Consider the following 8,757-nt stretch of genomic DNA (forward strand, 5'->3'; position numbering starts at 1 on the left):
GGTGATTGCAAAGGTAGACAGGGGATGGGCCTTTGGTGATCATTGGAGGGCGGACCACTCGACTGTGCTCTTGTGATATTATGATTATTGACGTTACTGGATGGGAGACTTCTTGGGTGATCATAGGGGTAGTCAGGGGATGGGCTTCTAGTGGTCACGAGAGGATGGTCCACTCGTCGGTGTTGATTTCATATTGGCCATTTGATTATTGATATTGATATTATGTAGAGCTCTATCCGGTGCATAGTAGGTGGTTCAAGGGCCCAATAAAATGAAAGATTTCAAGTGAAATGATTTCTAGTCGACTTTGACGAATATTGAAATATGATACTTTTTATCGTGATATTTAAAGTAAATGGCATGGTGTCATATGTCGTTATTACTCATGTTTAGGACATACATGATTTTGCTTATTAAGCATTGACTTATGTAGTTCTTGCATTGTAGGTGAGCATGGAACTACATAGAGAATATGGCTAGCTGTGGAGCTCCTACAGGATTCCAGAGTTCGATGTACATGGATGATGACCTGTAGGGTTATTTTGTAGGCTGCTATCTGTTGGGTTATATTTTGGAATCCTATATAGTGTACTTTTGAAATGGCTTGTAGACATGTTTATAAGCTCAGAATATATATATTGGATTATGGCGATATAATTTTGGGTTTCGATATGTTATATGATCGTGTCACAGGTGATTAGAAGTTAACAAACTGGAAAAAAATATATATATGTAAAATTCTATATCTAGGTTGTGTATAGATATCAATGTTAATTTGGGGGCGTGACACGGTCACATAAAAGAACCAAAATCCGTCAATTTGCTCTCAGTAAATAGGAATGTGACCGCATCCCCTTTTTAAGTTATGAGGTCGCATAGTTTTAATGCTGACTCCTCTTTTTTCATGTGCAGAATTTTCGGCGATTCCAAACTGTACTCATGGGCGAAAATGTGACGTCCGAATTGAAAGTTATGCACGTTTTTATTCACATTGCTCGTTTTTTCATATATCTTCCAAAACTTGAATCCAACGCACCAAACTTAATCCTGCCTTCAAGTTAGACATGTAAATTAATATTTGTCTTGTTGTACTTGAGCTCTTGGCCTTTGTATATCGGACAACTCATTTTATGGCCACCTCGATCCTCTGTAGCTCTTGATATTGTCTTCGATTCCTCTTCAAGTTGAGCAAAATTTTTGTAAGTTTGTTGCCTTCCTTGGATCACATCATAAAAGGTTAGTAGTGTTTGGAATGGTGTGTTCTTTAGGGATTCATTTATTTCATCCATTTATTTTCTTTGTTTCTAGTCTTCTTCCAAACTTCTTTTCTCGATTCGTAGATAAATTCAGTTCCAATAACATTGGAAGATGGCTCACAAGAAAAAATACTTGTTTTTTTTTTTTCCATTTATGTCGGAAATCTTCTTGTTTGGAATTGCCAGTTGCCTATTTTAATTTCATGCTAAAATTTCATTACATGTCTGAATATTAAATATATTGTATCAATTAGTAATATGCATTTCTCTTTTGTTTTGCAACTCTTGTTTTCTCTAAAATGCCTAATTAGTTTGGTATTATTTAGGTTCTTAATACATTATTTATGCTTATTTGTCTCATTTGTGATTGAAAATTGCATAAGTTTGTATGCTGCTTCTCCTGTCTTGATGCCACTGCTACCTTTGCCCATCTCAGGCATTAACTTTTTCATCTTCTATGCATTTGCTACGAAATTAATTCATGTCTATGTGGATCCCATCCACTTAATACTATTTCTATGTTCTATGTGGTTTTATACTTTTGTTGAGTTTCCACCCATTATCTTGGGGTTCTCCTATTTTTAAAGCAATTGTTATGTATGTTGTAGGAAGTAATTGTCTTTATTATTCATTTTAGATGTCTAGAGTACGACATTGTACACTAGAATCGAGCATTGGAAGTACTCCACTACGATCAAGTATTAGTCCATCCAACGGAGATTTACCTAGTCATGAAACACACAACAAGATCCAATAGACTTGTGTGATGAGGAAGAGGATAGTGGACAAGATAAGAAAAGGAAATTAACTTGAGCAGTGTGGAATCACTTCAAAAAAGTCATTAAAGAAGAGGATAAGGCAATTTGTAACAACTGTAAAAAATAATTAGGGGCTAAAAGTAAGAATAGGACAAAACATTTGCATGAACATATGAAAAGATGTCCATGTCGAAATCAAAAAGACATTAAGCAGATAATATTGAATCCATTAAAGGAAGCTTGTGGGAAGGTTTCCATGGGTACTTACTCCTTTGATCAAGACAATGCTAGGAAGGAACTTGGAACTATGATAATCTTGCATGGGCATACACTTTCAACAGTTGAGCACATTGGATTTAGAAGATTCACTAATACTTTCTGTTGTTTAAGAAAGTTTCTCGTAATACTATAATGGTATTTTGAAGATCCATGATTACGATAAATTGAAAGTGATGAGCTTATTGGAGAGGAACAAAAGCAAAATTGCAATCACTACAGACATGTAGACTTCTAATCAGAAAAAAGGATTCATGGCCATCATTGCACATTTATGGATAAAGCTTGGAAACTTCAAAGTCAAATTACGAGGTATTTTGATATTGCATACATTAATTAGATAATTTTAATGTACTATTTAAAAGTACAGTTGTTTGCATGCTATGCTATAATTTATCGAAACGTGTAATTTTTATTGTGTATTTAAATTTTCAAATCATTTTTGCTTTTGGGGATAAAGCAATTGTATAACATGATGAAGTACTTTGGATCTAACCGTTATTTTATTTTTAGGGGTTTTATATTTATTGTATTGTGGAACTGTCATAATCAAATACCCTTATTAAAAATTGAATTAAAAAAGGTAAACAAGTAATAAATGGGGTAGGGATTCTGTCGGTCCCTTCCCGCGTTAAATGGGTATGGGGCGGGGTAGTACCCATCAGGTCGGGGCGGGAAAAGGTCAACCTACCCCGACCTGTTCGGTTGCCATCCCTAAACAAATGTTATCACATCGATAGTGCTAGATAGCATTACTTTTTAAAGTATCATCTAGTTTGTATTTAGACATTTATTTTATTCAATTCTTCTTGATATCAGTTTGGATTTGTCATCCATTTTGGAATTTGATAAGTTAACTTCGAGAAATCCAGATACATTTGAGGTTTTCAACATTAAAAATAGGGAAGATTTGGAATAAAATGGAATTCATTTGATTTTGATAATATAATGATTGCTGAAGTTTGATCGGTTACATAAATTGTAATTCTTATCGTTTTGAAAATTACAGAAAATTCCGTAGTTGTTCAAATTTTAATTTGTTGGCCATTGAAGATTGGATTGAACCATACAGAGTGCCAATCTCAGGAGTGCGGCGAAGCACGGACCACGGCTTCAATACTTGTTTGTCCTATGGATACCTATTTAATATCGACCGACGTTAAAATTTCTTTTATGTTACTATGAAGACCCTCCAAATATTCACCACGAGATTACTTTATTTCTCAATGAGAGATGTGTCATCAATCATAATGGAAGACAATTGAGATAGTTTAGAATATATTAACATCAATAATTAACTTGAAATGTCATTTAGTCCCGAATTTGACCAATCTTTGCACTTTGATCCACCTTTGAAGAATATATATTGAGTTGGCAATTGAAATAATTGTTGGATCCTAAAATACACCAACATAGGTCTATAGAGAATTTCTTCACATTCAAATTGTTGACAACTACAATGTACAATATCTAAAAAATCATATAATAAGTTTTCGAGATATTGACTTAGAGGATTCATCAACCATTTCAATGGTATAAGTCATACTTGCTTCATCTTCACATAATGTATTTATGATGTATACCCAACTTTCAAAAATTTTATACTTTTCAAGAAAACGTTTTTGGTATAAACCATTGACATTTGTGCCTCCATTGGCCATACAGATTTCCAACGTGATTTTTTTTTCATTAATATTACAGTGATTAGCCATTAGTGGTTGATATATTTGATATCCAAGTGCTCTATTAAAGCGTACAATAAAATTTATTACTGAATCTTTATTTGGAACATGCCTTTTAAGAATGAATGAGCGTTTTTTGCTCTTTAACTGCTTGATGTTCCTATTACAAAAAGATGCTTCACAAACGTACAGACCATCTAACACGCATCTTATATATTTGGTAGATCTATCAACTTAGTAAAAATTATATACTTGTCTTGAGAAATAATCAATCCAAAAACACCTATCAATCATTCTTCATTGTCTCTATCATAATCAAAGTAAAAATGTAATTTTTTTTTCATTCTTTCTATTTAAATAATTTAATCAATAACTCGACATCAATTTTCTTCGTTTCCTCTCTTAAATCTCTCTTATAATTTCTAATGTCTCTTTCGATACATCCAATATTTTGAAGACCACATATCAAATCTCCATCAAACTTATGTGTTGGTTGGTCGATACATCTGCTTTAGATAATTGTTGTACTATGACCTTTTCTGCATTTGAAACATGCTGATGAACTTAATAAGTGAATTTCTTGTAGGGAATTGCGAGTTCATGATTGTGAGACTACACAAATCTATTAACAATCCAATTTAGAGATGATAATGATCTGGTCATCATTAATTTAGATTTGCAACCCAGTCGAATGATCCCTCAATTGACGAGTATTAGAAATCCTAATTTTACACTATCAAGAGCAATAAAATCACAATAAAGAAATAGATATACAAGAATACGCAATATTTATTGAGATTCGCTTTAATATGAGATAACGTTATCGTCCATCGTTGCAGTAATTTATTATAATGAAAGGAACTTCTATAAAAGAAAAATCACACACCCTATTTTCTCTCTCTCTCTCTCTCTCTCTCTTTGATGATGATACAAAACATTAATGATGACTCCCTATTTTTAAGAGAAATTATGACAATGAAAATTATAAGTGCAAAATTCTCAAACTAATTTTAACGAATTTTTTCCAATCTGCGTATGAATCAAACAAGCACTAAATCAAACTTCTATTACACGTGTTATAAAACTCATATGCACCTTCAATCATTTCAAATTCTTACTAATTTTAGGCTTGTGTTCATCCACAACCTTAGATGTGAATGTTCGAATTGAAGTCTCGTCTTTCGTGATAAATAAAATTATACTTGTTCACCTACAAGTAAAGACAATATAATTAATTACTATTCTCATGCTTTAACTAATGAATTTATAAGAAAATCTTGATTATCTCAACCATGTTTTCAACCTTCGTTTTCTCGAAAAACTCCAGAGGAAAGAGCAATGACAGAATAGGAAGAAAATCGAGAACATATTTTATAATTAACATTTAAAACTTTTTGATTAAATGCCACTTTGCTAAAATTGTTGACTATTCAGACTATGCTATTTCCACTTGTTGATAAGTGTTTTTACACTTATTTTGACCATAAAACATGGATAATTGTTGATAAATATATTGAAATATGGCTTAATTCTATTATATTTTGAAAGACAACATTGATGAATGTTGTGAAATTTAGGAAAAACAATCGAAAAATGGCCATAATGGAAAAAAAATCAAAGTTCATGGACCAAAGTGCAAATAATCAAAAGATGAACCGAGAGCAGAAACCAAGAAATGAAAAGTTCAATAACCAATTTAGTGAAGACATGAAGTATTGGAAGAAGAATAAATGAGAAAAAAAGTCAAGAAACGAGAAAATGGAATTAGGGAACTAAATTGAAACTCTTGGATTATTGGCAACACTATGTGGTCGCATCCCCTATTTCAGAAATTTGGAGGCTTGACTTTCATTGAACTATGCTATAGTATTGGTTTGTATTATGCTATAGCATAGTACAATTCATGCCCGAAAAATCTAGTTTCCTTACATGATTGAAATTCTTGGAAATCAATCTTAGGACACTTTAAAACCTTAGAGCCATTCAAAAGTGTTCATTACACATTCCAACACATTTATAAGGGTTTTAGAGCATAGGAGGAGGCAAAAATCACGAAAATTGACCCGAAAACGTGAAGATTTAATTCACGACTGTTGAATTGGTGATGTCGTTTTTTCAATATTTTTGTTATTTTCTTCTTTCTAACATGCTATGCTAGATTTATTTGTGCTAGGAGAACGATAAACTATGTCATATGAATTTTTAATATTTAGTTTGACATGTTTGACATCAAAAACACGTTTTTGAATATTAAATATTTTATATGTGTTTCTTTTCTCCACGATTATTGTGCATGATAATTGTGTAAATATCATGGCTTATTTTATGCACTTGAAAACAAGGAAAATAGACTTGACATGGTATAAATCGTCACAGGGTCCGATAAGGAATAGAAAAATATTGCTACGATCTACATGAATCTTTAAGTGTTTATAAAAAATTCATGCATTCTTGTATATTCACATTCGTCATAAGAAATATATTCGATTCATATATGAGAGTAGGTTTAAGATTATTTGAGAGCAATTGTTAAATAAAATATGAACATTGATTCTTCAATATTCAATCGTGTTGTCAAAATGTAAAACTAAGGTTAAAAATGATAATTATATCGGAATTTGCGGTCCTAGTGCATTTGTCATTAATTAAAACATATTAATTTTCATTTAACATAATTTACATTTTAATTTAGTTAATTCATTCATAATTGCATACATAATTTATTTTAGTTATAAGTTCATCACAAAAAACACACGTTATTACTCTTATTTTGGTTAAGGTTGTGATAATTGAAATAGAACTAAATCAATTTTCGTGGGACGATACTTGGACTCACATCCATTTTATTACTTGTTAAATAACCGTACACTTACGGTAGTTTAATTCGAAATATGATATTGCATAACACCTGTATAGCCAAACTCTACAGCAGTCCCTAAAACTGTTCAAACACGCAGCTCACTTTCTGCACTTTTTGACAATTAGGCATGTTCAGGGTAAAGAGTCTCGTAGAGTATTTCTCTTCCTCCAAAACCGACATAGCCATTTATCTTTAATTCTCTATTTGTCATCAAGCATTAAACTAATTGTGTTTTTAGCTCGTTGGAATAGAAGATAGTTCGTAAAAAACTCAAATAATCCCACAAAAGAGGAACTTTAAACAAAAAAAAAAAACCGAAAAAGAGTAATATTTTACCTTCCCAGCAACCAAATAGACAATTTTAATTAAACCCAAGTGTCAAAAGTTAAAAGTTGTACACAACCGCCTGCATATACCTGATTTGTTTCTCAAAAGCAATAAAAAATTGAAGCCATGGTCCTTCTTGTTATATATTAGTTTTATATTAATGGTAGAACAATCATTTTGTTTATCTGCTTGTAAGACTATTTAATTTTTTATTTTTTTTTTGGTTAAATTCATCATTACCACCCAATATTATACTTAGTGTCACCATGGTTATCCAATTTGATTTTGTTTCATTATAACCGTCTAACTTTATATTTGTATCGCTATGACTACCAAATTTCATATAATATTTCTCCATAGCCAACCAACTTCTTTTTATCATTTTCACTAATTTGAGATGAGGTCAAATAGTAACTTTACATTATATGTATAAAATAATTTAAGAAAAATAAAATAAAAACTTACTTTAAAAAAAATAAAATAAAAACTTATTAAAAAAAGTTGCTTAAAAAAATAAAACAAAATAAAAACTTATTTTTTAAAAAAATGTTACTTAAAAAATAAAAAAAATTGAAATTGAAAATTTATTTTTAAAAAAAATAAAATAAATAAAATGTTACTTAGAAAAATAAAATAAAAAATTTATTTAAAAAAAAGTTCTTTAAAAAAAATAAGATGAAAATTTATTTAAAAAATATTTTTAAAATAAAATAAAAACTTATTTTAAAAAGAGTTTACTTGAAAAAATAAAAAATAAAAACTTATTATAAAAGAACATTTTAAAAATAAAAAACACTTTTATTTTTGTAAATTTATTATATATATAATGCAAGGTTACCATTTTACCCTTTTTAAAATTAGTAAAAATTATGAAAAGAAGTTAGGTGGCCAGAGTGAAATGTTATTTTAAATTAAGTAGTCATAGTGAAATAAAATCAAATTGGATGGCTATGGTGACAACTAAATATAAAGTTGGATAGCTATGATAAAACAAAATTAAATCAGGTGGCCATAATGATACTAACTATAAAGTTGGATGACTAATGATGAATTTAACTCTTCTTTTTCTTATATATTCATTCATTCAATTTATCAAGAAATCCTAATCTCCTTTTGTTTCCCTTTCTATATTTTTTATATTATTGATTTAACACTTCTTACTCATCTGCGCTTCACAAACTGGCATCTTGTATAATTTAGTTCCATCTTCAATATCGCAACAAAATAAACTTTGAGCAGTTTCAGATTTTTCTGCAGTCTTCAAAACAATAGAAATTACAATTCTGCAACTGATCAAACTTCTGCACTTCTTATTAATTGAATTCCCTTTTTATCCCAAATCTTCCCCCATCTGTGAAGTTGGAAACCTTGGCCGTATTTGGACTTCTTGAAGTTAAACTAATCAAACTATAAATGGATGAAAAATCAAAATTAGTATCAACTTATCATTCGGAAGTATGACAGGAAGCCTGAACTGATCTCAAAATGATGATATTAATCGATTTCGCCGATAAGAGAGGAAAAGCAGACGACGGTAATGGGTTTCAACAAAAACAGAAAGAGAGGAATTGGCGGAAAAAAAAAGTGTCAATAAATTT

The sequence above is a fragment of the Olea europaea genome, chromosome 11, assembly GCF_002742605.1.
Source record: "Olea europaea var. sylvestris chromosome 11, O_europaea_v1, whole genome shotgun sequence".
Classification (NCBI taxonomy): Eukaryota; Viridiplantae; Streptophyta; class Magnoliopsida; order Lamiales; family Oleaceae; genus Olea; species Olea europaea.